We start from the raw sequence: 19155 nt of genomic DNA, 5'->3' as shown, positions 1-19155 counted from the left end.
GCTTCGTTGTGTGTCTTGCTGTCCCTTCATGCTGTCTGTCTGTCTATCTATCTTCTAGTCAGTATGTTTGTTTCTCTCTAATTTCATCGTTTTCTCATATTTTGCTAATTCCTTTTTTTTTGTCTGTGTTTGTGTATATCGATTTTCTTTTCTAATTCCTCGTTTTATTACTTTTATCATCTATCTATCTTTTTTTTCTCATTTCGTTCTATCTCCTTTATTATCTTTTATCTACCAAGGACAAACCCTCATCACTTCTCAACCTTGGCAATTTCACCTTCAATAAAACTAACTGCGATTATTTCCTCTCTAAACTCATGATAACATTCACAAACACAAACCTTACCACTGAAGATACAGATAAAAATATAATCACTAATTCTTTAACTCCTATTTTACACTTTCCTCACTTTACACACACTCACTTTGTTATTTAATTTTTTTTTTTAACCGTACAGGAAGCAGCTCAAGGGCAAAAAATGAATGAGGAAAAAAAGTCCATTAACCACTGCCGCCTTCAATCGTTCAAATCAATATTCTTCAAGCTTTTCTCATCGCGGCTTGGTTGTATTTTAAAGTTTACTCTCGCGACCCGCCTTGAAGCACTCAGCGTTTGTTTGTCCCGCCGTCAACCGAGAGGAGAGTAGGATTAGGCTGAGAGAGGACCGTGGAATCAGTGTAGGAAGAAAGCAAAGTAAAGGAAAGAGGGTCGGGAGGGTAGAGAGGAAGGATAGGAAGATGGGAGGAAGGAGGGTAAGAAGGAATTGAGGTAAGTAGGCAGGTAGAAAGAAAGGAAGGAAGAAAGAAGGGAAGAAAGTAAGGAAGGAAGGAAGGAAGGTAAGAAGGTAAGAGAGGAAGGAAGGATGGTAGGAGAGAAGGAAGTGGAAAGAGGAAGGAAATAAGAAAGGTTGGAAGGAAGGTAAGGAGAGGGAGATGATAGGAAGAAGGAGAGGAAGTAGAGAAAGAAAGCTAATAGGAAGTAAGGAAAAGGAGAGAAAGATGAAAAGAATTAAGAGAGGAAGGAATGAAGGTAGGAAGGGAGGAGAAGGAGAGGAACAAGAGAAACCGAATGAATGAAAGAAGGAAGGAAAGAAAAAAATGAAGTTAGGAAGGAAGGGAAGGAGGAAGTAACTAAAAGAGGAGGAAGATAAGCAGTAAAGGTGACGGAAGTGCTTGGCTTACGTGGCGGGAAAATAAAGCGAACGAAAAAAAAAAAGTATAACAAAAAACTTTTCCTGCACACTCTCGTTGACTCGACCAAGCAAAGCAAACTTTTCACCCGGAATTTGTCAGCCCGGGTATTTCCATTTACTCTCTCTCTCTCTCTCTCTCTCTCTCTATCTATCTATCTATCTATCGTTTAATCTCTTCTAGCACGACTCCTTTTCTCATTTCTCCTTTCCCGCATTCTTTTACATTTTCTCATTTCCTCTCTGTGTGTGTGTGTGTCCGATCCTTTCTCATTCTCCTTCCGTTCGTTTTTGTTATTTCCTCTCTTCTTCCTTGCTCTTTCTCTTCTCTCCTAATGATCTTTCCTATTTACTCATCCTTTGCTCTCGTTACTGCTTCCTTTCTCCAATCAGTGTTTTACCTGGACTTCACCTGAGCCACCACCACCACCACCACGACCACCACCTACACAACCCAATATATATAAAAATAGATCAGGAAAAAGCTCACGAGGATGGGGGCGTACTAAAGGGGAAAGCGAAAGCAGGAATACGAAAAATGAAAGTGCATATATGAAAGTGATTATCGTAAGGAGGTGGGAGTGACAGGTTGAAGATGGAAAGACAATATTGGCACAACTAAAAGGGTGAATACGTGGACGGGCAAATGTTAAAGGGAATAGTTAAATGACCGGAGGAGGATGAGAAGGCAAGGAAGCAGTGTGTGTGTGTGTGTGTGTGTGTGTGTGTGTGTGTGAGTGAGGGAGTGATGGGAGGGAAAGAAAGAGAAGTAAACCAGTGCAGGAAAGGAAAGCAGAAAGGCAGTCAGAGGTTAGGAAGGGAAGGGGTGGCAAGAGAAGGGAAGGGTAGGCAAGGGAAGGAAAGAGTTAGTCAGAGGGTAGGAAGGGAAGAATAGGAAGGGAAGGGGTGGCAAGAGAAGGGTGGAAGGGGAAAGGGTGACAATAGAAGGGAAGACAAGGGAAGCAAAGGGATAGGAAGAGAAGGGTTGGCAAGGGAAGGAGAAAGTCAGTCAGAGGGTAGGAAAGGAAGGGTACGAAGGAAGGGTGGCAAAGAAAAGGTGGGAAAGGTGAGGGATAGCAAAGGAAGGGTAGGAAGGGGAGTGGTGATAAGGGAAGGGGTAGCAAGGGAAGGGGTGACAAGTTAAGAGCAGTAAGGAAGGATAGGCAGGGGACGAACAGGTAAGGGAAGGATTGGCAAGGGAAGGGTTGAGTGTTCTGCAGGATATCATTGGCTACTTTGATCCCCTAAAGTGAACTAATTGTTCCTTATTGGTGGAGAGTGTGAGGGCTCCTGTGACCAAGGGAGAGAGGGAGAGAAGGAAAGAGAGAGAGAGAGGGAGAAAGGGACAGTGAGGTAGACAGTAAGGGGGAACCGTAGGAAAATAAGATAGCCATGTTGAGAGGAAGAAAGGTGACACGAACGAAGGAAAATTAGAGAAAGGGAAGAATAGAGAGAGAGGGGAAGGGAGGCATGAGAGAAGGAAAGAATGGGAGAAAAAGGGGGATAGGGTGAAGGTAGTAAAGGAGAATATAGGATGATAAGAGAAAGCCAGACTGAGAAGAAGAAATGTGACACGGACGAAGGAAAATTAGAGAAAGGGAAGAATGGAAAGAGAAGTGGAGGGAGGGAGGAAGGTAGGAGAGAGGCAGGTTGATAGGGAGAGTGTTGACATGGAGGAAGGAAAAAATGGGGAGCGGAGAGAAAGGAGACAGGGAGAAGGGAAAGATGTTGAATGAGAGGAAAGAAAGACGAGTTGGTAGGAGGGGCAAATATATAAAAAACGAGAAAGAGAGAGAGATAGTCAAATAGGAAGAAAGAAGACAGGTAGAGAGGGAAAGAAGGAAAGAATGAAAAAAAATGAGAAGGGAAGGAGAGACATGTAAGGGAAAGAAGATGAGAAGGTGGAAGAGGAAAAAGAAGGATGGAGTAAAAAAAAAAAGGGGGTCGTGAAGGATAGTGAATAAGGAATGAATGAGGAAAAAGAAACAGGTAAGTAGATGGTTGAGGAAAGGAAGACGAAGGAAGCAGGAAAGATAGAGAAGAGGATTGGAAGGGAGAAATAAAAAAAAGAGAAAGGGAATTTGGAGGAAGGAAAATAAGTGAATGAAATGAGAAAGAATAAACATCATCACCACCACCCTCATCATCATCATCATCATCATCATCATCATCATCATCGGCGTTCATTACTGGGCCGCGGCGGAGCTTACAATTAATGATTCCAAATGTCATGAGCGAGAGAGAGATAGAGAGAGAGAGAGAGAGAGAGAGAGAGAGAGAGAGAGAGAGAGAGAGAGAGAGAGAGAGAGAGAGAGAGAGAGAGAGAGTGTTAAAGATTTTGACAAGATAGTAAAAAAGAAATGAGACAAGAAAAAAATGGAAAGATGACAGATTGAAACACACACACACACACACACACACACACACACACACACACACACACACACACACACACACACACACACACACACACACACACACACACACACACACACACACACACACACACACACACCTTCCATTAAGTTAGGCTGCAGTAACAATAAAATCACGAAATCTAATACCAATAACCCATTAGGAAAATCAAAACGAGGATGAAAACGAGGAGGAGGAGGAGGAGGAGATGAAATTTATGATGATGGCAATGATGATGATTATAACATTATACAAGAAAGAGTTGACTGAGAGAGAGAGAGAGAGAGAGAGAGAGAGAGAGAGAGAGAGAGAGAGAGAGAGAGAGAGAGAGAGAGAGAGAGAGAGAGAGAGAGAGAGAGAGAGAGAGAGAGAGAGAGAGAGAGCAAACAACAATTACAACAATAACAATAACAATAACAATCACCACAACAACAAACTATATATCAGAATTGCACTCACAGTCATCGCGAAACAAACAAGCAAACAAACAAACAACGCTATTACCAGCGAAAACAAACAATATTAAGCAGTTCGATGACTTCCAACACACATTTCATCATCGTATTCCGCCGAGAGATGTTTCAATTTTCACTATCATTTATTTTCACTATATTTTTCACTGTCTATTTTCTTTATCTATCTTATCTTCATTGTTATCTATTTTCTCCACTTTCACTATTTATTTTTTTCTATCTATTCTAAGTTCACTATCATCATTTTTCACTTTTCACCATCTACTTTCACTTTACTATCTTCACATTTTTTCACCTAATTTCACTATCTGTTTTCATTATCTATTCTATCTTCATTATTGTCTACATGTGCAATTTTCACTATTAATTCCGCGTAGCCCTGAAAATAAAGCGCTACCCTTATATATGGACCCAATCGAGGTCAAGTAAAAAGGTCAAAAAAAGATCCAGGAAGTGATACGTATTGACAACAACGAAAGAGAAAAGTCAGGTCAGAAGCGGCTTATAATGCGAACGTTGATGATGGATGCCGAGCGAACGTTTTTGAGAGTATTTTGCAGTGTCACATTTAAGATTCCAAGCAAAGGTTTTATAATATTTTGCTCTGTGTTTGATATTTTCGAGTGAGATGACGGTGTTGCTTTAGATAGATAGATAGATAAATAGACAGATAGATAAATAAACAGGTAGATGAATTAATAGGTAGACGCAAATGTATAGATTGATAAATAAATAAATAGAAAAATAGAGAGATGGAAATAAACAGAAGTAGATATAGATAGATAGAAATAGATAGATGTAGAGAAAGAGATAGATAGAGAGAGAAAAAATATATCAGTGTTAAGGATGTTTCTGCTGTGCTACATCTCAGCAATGGAGAGAGAAAAAGGAGAAAAAAAAAGAGAAAGAAAGCAAAAGTGGGGTAGAAAACATCGTTACTCGGCATCACTTAATAAAGCGAAAGAGTTAAAAGTGAATTACAGAACTGATACAAAGGGAAATAAAAGGAGAATAAAAGGAATAACAGAGGCCATTTATGTTCGGAGCAGCAATGAACGTTTCGATAAAAAATAACAACAATAACAATAAAATACATTAAGCCATGAATATACGCGTAAACAACTGTAAAAAAAAAAAAAAAAAGAGTCGTCAATCGCTAGCCATTTTTACTGAGAGCTAAAGTTGTTGTATCTCACACACACACACACACACAGACACACACACACATACACACACGGTTCCCCTTTAATAGCAACTCCAGCTTAGATTATATTCCTTTTACTTTTCCATATTTGCCGGTAAAAAGAAGTCGAAATGGAAGGAGAGGGAGTTATTGAAAGGTTGAAAGTATATAGAAAAAGGTTAATAAACAATAACCCGCCGTCCTTTTTGCGGTAAAGAGAAGTAAAGTGAAAACAAGAATGGAAGGAATTGTTTCGTTATTGGTTTCCGAAGTTGGGAACACCGCTCACCACCACCGCCACCACCACCACCACTACCACCACCACCACCACCACCACTACCACCACCACCACTCCTACTTACATCACTACCACCACCAGTATCACAACGACTTCCTTCACCACCACCACCACCAATACCACTACTACCTCCATCTTCATCACCACCACCACCACCACTACCAACACTACCAACACTACTTGCATCACTAACACCACTGCTATCATAACCACTCTTCTCTCTGTTGCCACTACCATCACGACTAATACCACCACCACCACTATCACCATCACCACCAGCATCACAACGCCTTCCTCCACCACCAACAACAATACCACTACTACTTCTATCTTCACCACCACCACCACCACCACCACCTCACCAATAACATCACCACTGGGCTTTTGTGGACAAGACAGGGGAGTCATATTTTTAACCGGACTTTGGCGAATATGGCTCAACGGATTGGAAAGATTGAAATATTTTACTTTCGCCACTTTTATTTTTCCGTACCTGTCCATAACACCTTTAGGGTCGTAGCTGCGGGACGAGGGTGATCGGCCCCAACTTGTACCAAACGCGTACTGACTCTTTTTATATTTTTCTTTCTTTTTTTCTGCGACGCCCTTCCTCCTTGCTGTCTTGTGTCCTGTTCATATTCTCAGACGCTTTCGCCTCTCAGTAACTATTTCCGAGGGCTACAAAGATGATCAGTCGTGTTCTCTTGAGTCTTTTCACGTTCCTGGTGCTGAAGAAGCCTTGTCAGACTATCACCACCACTAAGTTCATAAAGCTATCAATGGAAGTATAAAGATTACCTCTGCGAAAGCTTTATCTAGTGTAGGTGTGTAAGCCTTGAAATGTTTGAGAATACGGGGCCTGGCTTGCTAACTGGCTTGCTTATTGGCTTCCTTCCTGGCCTGCTTATTGGCTTGCTTACTGGCTTGCTCTTTGGCTTGCTTTCTGTCTTGCTTCCTGGTTTGTCGTCTGGCTTGGAACATGTCAACCGGTCTTGCTGCTCTCTTCATCTTGGGCTACAATCTGAGTTTCCGGTTGATGGATGGAGTATGTGTGCGTAATTTTCGTATATTCACTGATGATAACGATAAGAATGAGTGATGAGTAGGTGTTGCTGGGATTCGAACGTGGAGGCATACGATTTCCTGTCATTTTCTTCGTGCGCTGACCAATATCATGCTTCCGATAATAATAATAAAACAGCAATTAAGCAACACCTGTAATAATGCGTAATCGTGCTAGTAATCAATCCCACAAAAAGAGCGTAACCATGCAAATCAAATCATCTCATATTCGACTTGACACAACAAAACTTAAGCCTATTCCCCCATACCTTCACGATCCCATCCCTAACTTTCGTGTGTCTCCGTCGCCTCTCACGCCCTTCTCACCTTAATTCTCCACGAGGAAAGTAAGATTCTCAGCGCGCCTTGTATACCGCCAAGACGGAAGGTGACAGGTGTGGTGAGGCTGCGAAGTGCTCCTGAAGGTCTCCGTTGTTCCTTAGCGCCGCGGGGAAACTCGACTGCGTTAGAGACTGTGGCTTGGCTGGGCGGCTTTGCGTCTGAAGTTTTTAATCTGATAAGAGTTCGTTTATCTTCGCACCTCGTACTCTTTTTTGTGTTTGTCTTTTTGCTTCCCACATCCGTTGCTTGTCTGGTCTCCGTGTCATCTGGAGTACGAGGTGATGCTATGTGCTTCTCGTCAACGCTGCTTGGTTCTGTTGTTTTTGTTCTTAAGTAGTTTTTTGGGGGTATCTTGTTTTTAGGTTATCTCTGTGGTTCTTCCGCTGCCGATGTAAATATACCCTTCTGCTGTCTTTGCATATCTCGTTTCCGTGTTTTTTTTGTTTTTTCAGTACGATGTCATTCTTCATGCTTCTCACCTACGTTGCTTTATGACCTTGTATTGCTCTTATGTAGTTATTTTCCGGTCCGAGTAATCTGTTTGTTTCTCCCGCTGCTTGTCGGAAAATAACAAGTGCTACCTTTGCTTGAGTTCAGCGGCCTGAGTACATTGCAGCAAACCTTCTTTTTATAACATGAACAAGAACAGGGAGAGTTGGATTAGAGGTAACATTGATCATCGACTATTACTACTAACAAATGAAACCAAAGCTGGATTATGTAATGGATATCTAAAAAGCTGGATTTCGTAAAAGACGCTCAACAACTGATCACATCCACATTCTATCCAAGTTGTCCAAAAAGACGCTCAACAAGTGATCACATCCACATTCCAAGTTGTCCAAAATCAGCCGAATACAATAAACCGTTCTGCAGGGTGAGAAGATGATATTAGTGCGTATACCGTAGTAAGAGGAAGTACACTGACATGAGGCAAAGAAAAGTGGAGGTGGAGGGAAAGGGTTTTGTCGTGCACTGAACTAATACTGAACGAAGCAGATGATATTGATAATGACTCTTGAAATATACAAAAGGAGATCAGAATAGCAGTACATCTTTATTCTACGGCACCAAGGACCCTAAAAAATGCGTGTTATGGGAGATTATTAATAGAAAAAAAATGAGAGAAAAAACGTGATGGGTAGTAATAGGATCTTTTTTTTAAATTAATATGTCAAATGATCCGGATATTAGATTTCGGTGTTTTATTTTCTTCCAATCAAACGAACGGAAAATACCTGAAACCTGACCTGGGGAAATGAAACACACACACACACACACACACACACACACACACACACACACACACACACACACACACACACACACACACACACACACATTATAGCGTATCCAATATCAATACCAAAAAAGTTACCAATTTGCGATAAACTCAATGCAGATGAAATTAAAGTAAAAAGATTGCCGAAAGTATATGTGATGTGATGTGACCAGTAGTAGTAGTAGTAGTCGTAGTAGTAGTGGTAATAGTAGTAGTAGTAATAGTAGTAGGGTTGGTATGGATGGTAGTGGTGGTGGATAGTCCCATTTTTTATACAAGTCGATGTTTTAACTTACAGCGCAAAGGAGAAATAGATTAAGCTTCCTTGTACCTCAACGATCTCTCATTAACCTTTCCTCCCGCTCCCTGTCTTTGCCGATGTAGCCTTACTGCAACGAGAACCAACCAGACACACGATGGAAAAAGAGGAAAAACGGATGTATGAAAAAAAAGGAGTAATATACGGGACGAAATGTTTGACGAGAATAAGTTTAGCTTGTTAACTTAGTGCAAAAGAACGCGATTGGATGCGAGAAGGAATGAATTCGTGCTGTTAACATTGGGAAGAAGAAAACGATGGAATATTACAAAAAAATACGCTTAGATTTTTATCATAGAGCAAAAGAAGAGGATGTGATGTAAAAAGGGAATTAGCTTTGAATAACTTAGGAAAAAGAACGCGATAGGATTTTAAGAGTTTGTGCTGTTAACATAGGGAAGAAGGAAGCGATAGAAAGTTACAAAAGAATACGCTTATATTGTTAACATAGAGCAAAAGAAGAGCACGTGATTTAAAAAGGGAATAAGCACTGAATAACTTGTGAAAAAGAACGCGATAGGATTTTAAGAGGACGTAAGCTTAAAGAAAATGAAAGCAATGGATTGTTGAAAAGGAATATGCTGAAACTGATATGCTAGGGAAGGAGAATACGTATGTCATGTCGTAATTTAGAAGTATTAGGAGTATTAGTATTAGTAGTATCAATAGTAGTCGTAGTATTGGTCTTTCCCATTGAAGGTTCATTCGTCAGGTTAAGCCATGAATGCTGCGCCCTTTCCCATGATAACTGGAGGTCCATCAGTGATATTACATGATCATTGGACACGTAGGGATCGGCGGAGTGGTCCCATAAAGAGCCGTGTGATGTATGCGTGCGAGCGGGAACCATTCATCTCGCCCGTCCATTAGTCAGCCCAGTACCGGAGTGTCATATTGAAGACCCGTGTGAAGGATGGTATGACTGTGCTCTCTCTGTCTGTCTGTCTGTCTGTCTGTATGATTGTATCTCTCTCTCTCTCTCTCTCTCTCTCTCTCTCACAGGTAGCTTCCCTCATTACCTGTGTGTTGGTCGCCGGCTGATGATGAGAGGAGGATGAGGATAAGGAGGAGGAGGAGGAGGAGGAGTGTTATTGCTTCGGTCGTTGTCAGTTTCTATGGTCTTGTGTGTGTGTGTGTGTGTGTGTGTGTGTGTGTGTGTGTGTATTCAGGATTTCTCTCAAACTGGCACTCAAGCACACTGAAACCTCCTCCTCCTCCTCCTCCTTCACTTTCCTCTCCCCCTCCCCTCTCCTCTCCTCCTCCTCGTCCTCGTCGTCGTCCTCCTCCTCCTTCCCTCTCCTCTTCTCCACGACCTCTTCGCTATCTATGACCTCCTCCTCCTTCTACTGTTTCTCCTCCTCCTCCTCCTCCTCTTCCTCCTCCTCCTCCTCCTTCACCTCACCTCTCCTTTTGTTACCCATCATTGCACGCCAGCGAACACGAACAGTCGGCAAGAGACAGCATCCAGACTGACAAAGACTCACTCTGTTCGTCTCCTTCTGCTCCTCCTCTTTCTCTATAGCCTTCTCCTCCTCCTCCTTCTCCTCCCTCCTTCTTCATAACCACCTGTCCCTGGGAAAAGACACAATGCCAGAAGATACTGTAAAAGTCTTCATGTTTCTTGGCAGGTGCGGGAGTGCCAGTTACGCGCTACACTAACACGCTAACGTTACATGCTTTTTTTTTTTTTTTGCGATGTAGCGGCGCGATGTAACACTAGACTGGCGAGATATTGTTTTTGTTTTTTAGAATCGAGCTATCCGTCACTGCAATAAACTTCCTGCGACAAAAAATTAGTGCGGAAAGTATCATGTCATTAACCCTGGATAAATAACGTGGTGTTTTTTTTTCATAACAAATAACGTGGTCCCTTTTCTGGCAACACGCTTAAAATTCACCAACATAATAATTCTGTTCGTTTTAGCAGCTCAGTTTTTATGTCAGATTATACTTCAATTGTAGGACGGTAGATAAAAAAAATAAATAAATAAATAAATAAATAAATAAATCCATTTATTAATACATGAAAAAAGTGGTAAATTTTAATAACATTTCAGTACCGCAGAGGCAAAAAAACGTGTTATTGCGCAGTTACTGATGTCAAGAGAGATTTGAACTTTTCGATATCTACGTAGACAATGTACTTCCGTCTGTTCGGGAGGTCATACAATTATCATCCCCGTTAAATAAGTATCTATGTTGCTTACTTTTCCATGTTTTTTTTTTTTCTGTTCCTCCTTTCTTCGTTTCTTGTTTAATTTTACTCATGTTCTCCCTCATTTACTATATATTTTTTTTGTTACGTTGGTCTTTTTTTTAGCTTTTATTACTGTTCTTTGTTCTTTACCTTTCGTATTTCCTTCTTTATTTCCAGTTTTCCTTTTTCCTTCATTTTATCTTCCTTTACCTCTCCTTCTCTCTCTATCTTGTCAAATTGGATTCTCTTTTTCCTTTAATAGTTTTTGTTACTGTTATTTGTTCTTTTTTATTTTTTCATGCTTCCTTCTTTCTCACCAATTTTCCTTTCTCCTCTTTCGCCTCCTTCACCCTCTCGTTCGTTCTCTATTTATTCCTCTTCCTCGTCCTTCTCGTCCTTCTCCTTCCTCGTCTGTTCATGTTATCGCATTTTCTATTTTTCCTCTTCATTCCCCTTCTCTTTCATTGGCTTCCTCCTCCGCTTCCCCTTCTCCTCCTCTGGCTTCTTCTCATTCCTGTCTCTTTCCTCCTCCTCCTCCTCCTCCTCCTCCTCTTTCTCTTCCTCCTTCACGCCACCGTCATCATCATCATCTAATCGCAACATATCATACCATCCTTCTCTTGATAAGTCTTCTTCTTTTCCTTTTCTGCATCTTCTTTCTTTCTTCCTTCCCTAATTGTGTTTGTTTTGTATTATATTTTTTTCTTTTTTTCTTTTTTATATCATCTTCTAGTTTTCTTCTTCTTCTTCTTCTTCTTCTTCTTCTCGTTGCGGAAAACAAGGTCATCTGTTATCTGTTTATTTATATGTATCACCTTATAATTCTCTTCTTCCTGTTCCTTTTTCTCCTCTTCTTTCATTTTTTATTTTTACAACAAAGGAGGCAGCTCAAGGGCACAAAAAAGAAAACAATAATAAAAAAAAGCCCGCTACTCGCTGCTCCCAAAAAAGAATTAAATGAGGTGGCCGAAAGAAAGATCAATTTCTGGAGGAGAGGTGTCCTGATACCCTCCTCTTGAAAGAGTTCAAGTCGTAGGCAGGAGGAAATACAGATGAAGGAAGGTTGTTCCAGAGTTTACCAGCGTGAGGGATGAAAGAGTGAAGATACTGGTTAACTCTTGCATAAGGGGTTTGGACAATGTAGGGATGAGCATGAGTAGAAAGTCGTGTGCAGCGGGGCCGTGGGAGGGGGGGAGGCATGCAGTTAGCAAGTTCAGAAGAGCAGTCAGCGTGGAAATATCGATAGAAGATAGAAAGAGAAGCAACATCGCGGCGGAATTTAAGAGGTAGAAGGCTATCAGTAGGAGGAGGAGAGCTGATGAGATGAAAAGCCTTAGACTCCACTCTGTCCAGAAGAGCTGAGTGAGTGGAGCCCCCCCACACATGAGATGCATACTCCATACGAGGGCGGACAAGGCCCCTATATATGAATAGCAACTCCTCCTCCTCTTCCACCTTTTCCTCTTTCCTTACTTCATCCTTACAGTCCACTTTGTTCTCCTAATCCTCTTAATTATCTCCCCCCTCCTCCTCCTCCTCCTCCTCCACCTCCTCCTCCTTTTAATGTGGGTCCAAAACCTATCAGTCCCGACCCTTTCCTCCTTATCATTCTCCCATTCCACTCCACCTTTTAAAACGCCCCTCATTTTGACGTCACCTTTTTCTCCTGATTAAAAACTCCATTCAGCTCTTTAGTCGTTAATTGCTTTCGTATTGGAGGATGTTTAGGTTTTGTATGTTGTTGTTGTTGTTGTTGTTGTTATTGTTGTTGTTGTTGTTGTTGTGTTGCTGATGATGATGCTGTTGTTGTGGCTCTTCTTTTTTTTTTCTTTTTCTTTTTCATTTTCTTCTTCTTCTTCTTCTTCTTCTTCTTCTTCTTCTTCTCCTCCTTTTCTTCCTTGTCTTCCTTGTTTTCTCCTCATTTTTCTTCTATCTTCTTGTTCTTGTTCTTGTTCTTCATTCTTGTAATTTTGTCTTATTTTTGTTGTTTACGTTCTTGCAGCTTACATTATTTCTATCTATGTTGTTTTCTTTTGTAATTGTTCTCTTGTTGTCTTCTATTATTGCTGAGGTATTAATTTTTCTGTACACCATTTCTCCATTATTACTCTTTTTCTCATTTATCGTGGAAAATAATCTCCTTAATCTGGTTCATTATCTTTTTGTACCTTTCTCATCATCTTTCGCCGACTTTCGCGAGAGAGAGAGAGAGAGAGAGAGAGAGAGAGAGAGAGAGAGAGAGAGAGAGAGAGAGAGAGAGAGAGAGAGAGAGAGAGAGAGAGAAATACCCGAGTTTAGTGTAAGGGGCATTAAGACATAATCTCTTTTTCTTCCTTTGTTTCTTTCTTTCTTAATTCACAGTTCAACGACCTTTCTATCTTTCTCTTGTGCTTCATCTCAGTCCAACATTTTTCTTTCTCCTTTACCTCTATTATCTTCTTCCTTCTCCTCCTCCTCCTCCTCCTCCTCCTCCTCCTCCTCAGAATATTGAATTATTCTCAGAGATTTCTCCATTCAAGCGTTTGTGTAGCTACATGTGTGTGTGTGTGTGTGTGTGTGTGTGTGTGTGTGTGTGTGTGTGTGTGTGTGTGTGTGTGTGTGTCTGTGTCTGTCTCTCTGTCTGTGTCTCTCTCTCTCTCTCTCTCTCTCTCTCTCTCTCTCTCTCTCTCTCTCTCTCTCTCTCTCTCTCTCTCTCTCTCTCTCTCTCTCTCTCTCTCTCTCTCTCTTTCTTTCTCCCCCTCCCTCCCTACACACACAAACACTCATTCCCAAACAACTTTCAAGACGATATCTGGCGAAGACAATGTGTGATGTCAAGAGGCAGGCCGAGAGGGAACAGAGGAGCCGTCGCCTTAATCTTTATGTAACGTCACACAGGATATCCGCTGCTCACAGGTGACCGAGGAGGGTGTGGAGGCGGCGGCGGCGATGGCCCTCCACGGCAACAAGTGTTTATCCCAAGCCACGGGTGTTTGTTTCTGCCCCGCCGCTGGTTATGATGTGCGGTGCGTGCCTGTGGGTGGGGCGTGATGGAGAGGCGCTGGGAGACAAAGATAAGGAGGAGCACGAGGAGGAGGAAGTAAAAGATATGGTAAAAAGAAATATGGAGTGTAGTAAAGGGATGAGGAAGAGATGGAGGAGGAGCCGGGAGAAAATGATATGGTTAAAAAGAAGCAGGTGTGAAATAATGGGATGAGGAAGGAATGGTGGAGGAGAGAGGGAGAAAAAGACATGGTTGAATAGGAATAAGAGTGTAGGAAAGGGAGGAGGAGAAGGAGGTGATAGTGGGAGAAAAATAGATGGTTGAGTATTTATTGTTGAGCAGAGGGATGAAAAAGAGCAGGTAGTTGATGAGAAGGAGAAAGATATATCGATGAAATGCATGAAAAAGAGGTGAGAGAGAAAAAGGAGATGACTGATGATACGTAGGAGATTGAAAGGGGAGGAGAGGGGGAAAATACATGTTGGAGGAAGGAAAAATAGGTGATTGAGAAGTAGAGTAAGGGAATGAGAAAGAAATATAGAGGAAAAATATGAAAAAGAAGAGGGAGAGAAAGAGATAGCTAAGGGTAATGATGAGTAAAGTAGATGGATGAGGAAAAGGAGAATGTAGGGGAACAAGATTAGGAGAAAAAAGACATGGATGAAAGATAAAGATAGTTGAGGAAAAGGAGAAAAAGAGAAGGGAGAGGTACAGTAATAAAAAGAGAAGCATGAGGATAAGGAAGATATGAAGGAAGAGATATTGGAGGAGCAGGAGGAAGAGAAGAAGAAAGATAGTTAGACCGAAAAATATGAAAAAGATTGATTAGGAGAAAGAGGAAAAGAAAAGGGAGGGGAACAGTAAAAAGAGAAGGCTAAGGATGAGAGAGAGAGGAGGAAGATTAAGAAGAAGACGGAGATGGGAGAGGACGAGAAGAGGAAGTGAGAAGAGAGAGAAGAAGGACACAGTGAAAAGTAGTCTGAAAATAAAGAAGAGGAAGAAGAGTGGGAAGAAAGGAAGGATGAGGGAAGACGAGGAGAGTAAGAGAACGAGGAAGGGAAAAGAGAGAGAGAGGAATGAGACAGTAAAAAGGAGGACACTGAGAATAAGGAAGTGGAGGAAGAGCAGAAAGAAGACAAAGATGGGAGAAGAGAACGAGGATGGGGAAATGATTAGAGGAATGAAACCGTAAAAAAAGAAGACAAGATACGGAAGAGGAAGAAGAGGAAGAAGAAGGATGGTAGAGGAAGAGAAGGAGTAGGGGAGAAAAGAGAGAGAGAGAGAGAGAGAGAGAGAGAGAGAGAGAGAGAGAGAGAGAGAGAGAGAGAGAGAGAGAGAGAGAGAGAGAGAGAGAGAGAGAGAGAGAGAGAGAGAGAGAGAGAGAGAGAGAGAGAGAGAGAGAGAGAGAGAGAGAGAGAGTGTGTGCTTACAAATAAACCGAGCGAAAAAGGTTTGTTTATATAAAAGTGAGTATGAACAGATATGAGGTAATTACTTCCACGAAAACGTTAGTGTCGCAAATGTGATTTTTTACGCACCTGTTTATGCGTATGCACGTGGCCACCTCGCAGTTACGCAGAGGGGAATTCGCTCCCTTTTCTTCTTTTTCTAACGCCCTTATCTCCCTTATTCTCTTTTTTTTTTTACCTTTGTTACCTCTCTTTCGGCCACCTCTTTGGATTCTTGTTAGGAGCAGCGAGTAGCGTTTTTTTTTTATATTATTGTTTTCTCTTTTGTGCCCTTGAGCTGTCTCCTTTGTGGTAAAAAAATATATTGTCGATTCTTCTACACGCCAGATACGTTTCACTACCCTATTTTTCTTCGTCATGAATTTCCCGTTCTTTCATCGTCTTTCTTCGCATTATTCTACTTCATGGTTCATCTTTTTCTAACTCCCTAATCTACCTCATCCTTTTTTCATGAGCCTTTTATTACGTTATTCTCGATTCTTCAACGCTCGAGTTACGTTTCACTTCCCTATTTATCTGTCTCTCTTTCTTCCACCGGTTTTTTTTATCGTTTTTAGTTATGTAATTCTGAACGGTTCGTCTTTTTCTACCTCCCTAATCTATCTCAGGCTTTTTTTCGCACCTTTTGTTACGTTATTTTGCTTCTTCAACATTAAAGTTACGTTTCACTTCCTTATTTATCGCTGTTTTGACTCCACCGTTCTTTTCTCGTTTTTTTTTCACGTAATTCTGAACGATTCGTCTTTTTCTACCTCCCTAATCTCATACTTTTTTCTCGCACCTTTTGTTACGTTATTTTGCTTCTTCAACATTAAAGTAACGTTTCACTTCCTTATTTATCGCTGTTTTGACTCCACCGTTCTTTTATCGTTTTTTTTCACGTAATTCTGAACGAGTCGTCTTTTTCTACCTCCCTAATCTCATACTTTTTTCTCGCACCTTTTGTTACGTTATTTTGCTTCTTCAACATTAAAGTAACGTTTTACTTCCTTATTCATCGCTGTTTTGATTCTAGCGCACTTTTCTCGTTCTTCTTCACATAACTCTACGGTTCCTTTTTTTCTAACTCCCTGACACACCTCATACCTTTTTTTCTGCACCTTTGAACATGTTAATATTGACTCTTTAACACTCGACTACATTTCACCTCCCAACCTATTTTTCTCTGTTTGTAATCCACCGTTCTTTCCTCGTTTTTATTCGGATTATTTTACTACACGATACATCTAGTTTGCCTAAGATACACTCCACATTATATTCCCTCGTATCACTTCTTAAAGCCCAAAAGTAAAACACGATTCCTTTCTTATTAATCCTTCTTCTTGCAGTAAAGGATGCAGCTCAAGAACAAAAGAGTAAACACGAAAAGCCCCTCTAAGCACTCCTCCCATAAAAGAGAACAGGAATGATTGGCCAGAAAGGTCAATTACGGGGTTTTGTTTTTTTGTTATTTTCCTCTCAACGTCATTCATTTGCGAGGGTTTCTTCTCAAGGCGAGGAGGGCTGAGTAAGGTCAAGGTAAAGCATAGTCACCAGATAGTTGAGAAAGCACGTGTATCGAACCTGTATTCTTGGTGCCCTCAACTAAGACGTCTTTCAGAAAACTTGCTTCTCAACATAGCTCTTTTCCTTCCTCCACCCCTTCCTTTCTTTCTTCCTTCCTTCCTTCCTTCCTTTTCTCCCTTATCTTAACCTTGCATTCTCCACATTCCTCCTCCTTCTGCTCTCTTCCTTCCTTCAGTTCTTCCTTCCTTCCTTCTTTTCTTCCCTCCCTTCCTCCTCCCTCCTAACCTTGCCTTCTCCACCTCCCTCCTTCTATCTCTTCTTCCTCTTTCTCAACAACATTCCCGTTCTCCCACTGTGCTTTTCATCCTCAACCACCTGCCTTTCCTTCCTTCTTGTGTTCCCTCCTTCAGACCTTGCCTTTACTTTTCTCCTCCTTCTTCCTCTCCCTCTTTCTCTCTCTCGTGCGTTTCATCCTCTTTCACATTCTCCTCTCCTTTATTTTCCTTCTATTCATCCTCTTCTTCCTCCTCTTCCAGCTTCCACGGCCTTCTCCAGTATTCTCAAACACCACTATCCTTTTCCATCTCTCCCTCTCACACTTTCTCTACATCCTTTCTTCCTTTCCCTTCCCTCTCCTTCACTGCACCTCCCTCCCTCCCTTTCCCTTCATTCACGCAGCCTCCCTATTTTTGCCGCACATTTTGTCCTTCGTTATTTTTTCTTCTGTCGCTGTCGTGGGTTAAGTGTTTACGTGCTGGCTGGTATAAAGAGGAAGAAGAAAGTTGATGATGATGATGATGATGAAGATAAGAAAGGAAGATGGAAAAGATTAAGGAGGAGGAGGAAGGTGAAGAAGGTGGAGGAGGAAAGGGAAAGGAAGAGAAGTAGGAGGAGGAGGAATATCAGGAATTAGGAGAGGAAGGAAGTGAAGAAGTAGAAGGAAGAGGAAAAGAAAAAGATGAAAAATGCAGAAGAAAAAAAGAGGAAGAAAAAATATGAAACGAAGGAGAAACAAGAAAATTTAAGAGGAGGAGGACGAAAAAAGGCGAGAAAAAGAAGTAAAGAATAAAAAGGTAGAAGAAATAAGGAGGAAGAGGAGGTGGAGGAGGAGGAAAAGGAAGACGCCTCCACAAGTGTCACGTTCACTCGTGGTAGTGGCGTGTGGCGTGTTGTGAGAGAGAGAGAGAGAGAGAGAGAGAGAGAGAGAGAGAGAGAGAGAGAGAGAGAGTGAAGGAAGAGATAATACACGACGCTCTCTCTCTCTCTCTCTCTCTCTCTCTCTCTCTCTCTCTCTTTTCGCACGCACAGCTTCTCTTTAGGCTTTACCTCATGGCGTGGAGTCAGTCTGTGCTTCACGTGACTGGGCGGTCTTGAGAACCTGCTGAGGGCCAGAGAAAAGGGACATCAAACACACACACACGCACACACACACACACACACACACACACACACACGATAAACACACGATAGCCTCACTCCCCGCCACGTCTGTCTCCTTCCTTCCACGAAAACACGGACACAACAACACCTCCACCACCACCACAACGACCACCACGAAGCACTACCCGCCGGCGACTATAAACGGAAACTCTCGCGTCAAGGTCTCAGTACCGCGGGGGGGATGGAGGCAAGACCTGACCGTGCCCGCGGCGAGAGGAGGACTGGCTGCGAGCGCCCTGGAGAGAGAAGAGCGACGTAAAGTAGGGGGTTGCGGCGAGCGGTGGTGAGCGGCGGATGCTGGCTGGCTGGCTGGCTGGGTGACGGGGCAGAGGGCGCGTGCGGGGGGCTGGAGCTCACCTGTGTTAAGGCAGACTCCGCGCCGTAGTGTGTGTGTGTGTGGCGCTGGGTTGCTTTGGGTGGCAAGCGCATCCTCTCTCCTCCCTTTCGTCTCTCTTCTCTCCTCTCGTTTCTCTCTCCTCTCTTTCGTGATGCTGATGCTGATGATGCTGTCACTTGTCCTCCTCCTACTCTTCCTCCTATTCCTCGTCCTCCTCTGACACCTCATCTCTTCTCTCTATCTCTTTATCTCTCCATCTATCTGTTTCGTTGTATAGCTGCTCCCTACATTCACTGGTTACTATGAGGCATACAGTAAACTCAGTCTGCCGAATCAACGTTATCAGACTGCTTTGAAAACTTAATTGAACGCGTCGCTAAGCCGATCATAAAAGACCTCGTGGGTGTAATATCGTAATCCTTCGTCGACGTCAGAGAACACGACGTCACACACACACACACACACACACACACACACACACACACACACACACACACACACACACATGATTATCCTTCCTCTGAGTAGTATATCTGTGTTCGGGGTCATTATTACCGTGAGAGAGAGAGAGAGAGAGAGAGAGAGAGAGAGCAAGCAGTGGGGGCTCAGTAAGGTATAATCTCTTGCCACATACACACATATACGATTTATATTTTGGA

The 19155-nt window shown here is 42.1% G+C and overlaps 1 protein-coding gene across 5 annotated transcripts in view; it reads right to left on the bottom strand.

The window, feature by feature from the left end:
• The window catches only part of LOC126997489 (probable 3',5'-cyclic phosphodiesterase pde-5), a 164627-nt gene extending 145919 nt beyond the window's left edge, over positions 1-18708 (bottom strand). Inside the window, exon 1 of one of the 5 annotated variants that reach the window (XM_050858592.1) lies at positions 18331-18708. The gene's annotated coding sequence lies outside the window, so the exon portion shown is untranslated. Of the gene's footprint in view, positions 1-18247 lie in introns of all 5 variants that reach the window. The other 4 variants (XM_050858594.1, XM_050858593.1, XM_050858600.1 and 1 more) reach the window with 4 other exon arrangements.
• Between the last annotated feature and the right edge of the window lie 447 nt (positions 18709-19155).

This window comes from Eriocheir sinensis, chromosome 12 (assembly GCF_024679095.1).
Source record: "Eriocheir sinensis breed Jianghai 21 chromosome 12, ASM2467909v1, whole genome shotgun sequence".
Lineage (NCBI taxonomy): Eukaryota > Metazoa > Arthropoda > Malacostraca > Decapoda > Varunidae > Eriocheir > Eriocheir sinensis.
The sequence above is the reverse complement of the archived record's forward strand: the minus strand, read 5'-3'. Positions and strand labels throughout refer to the sequence as shown.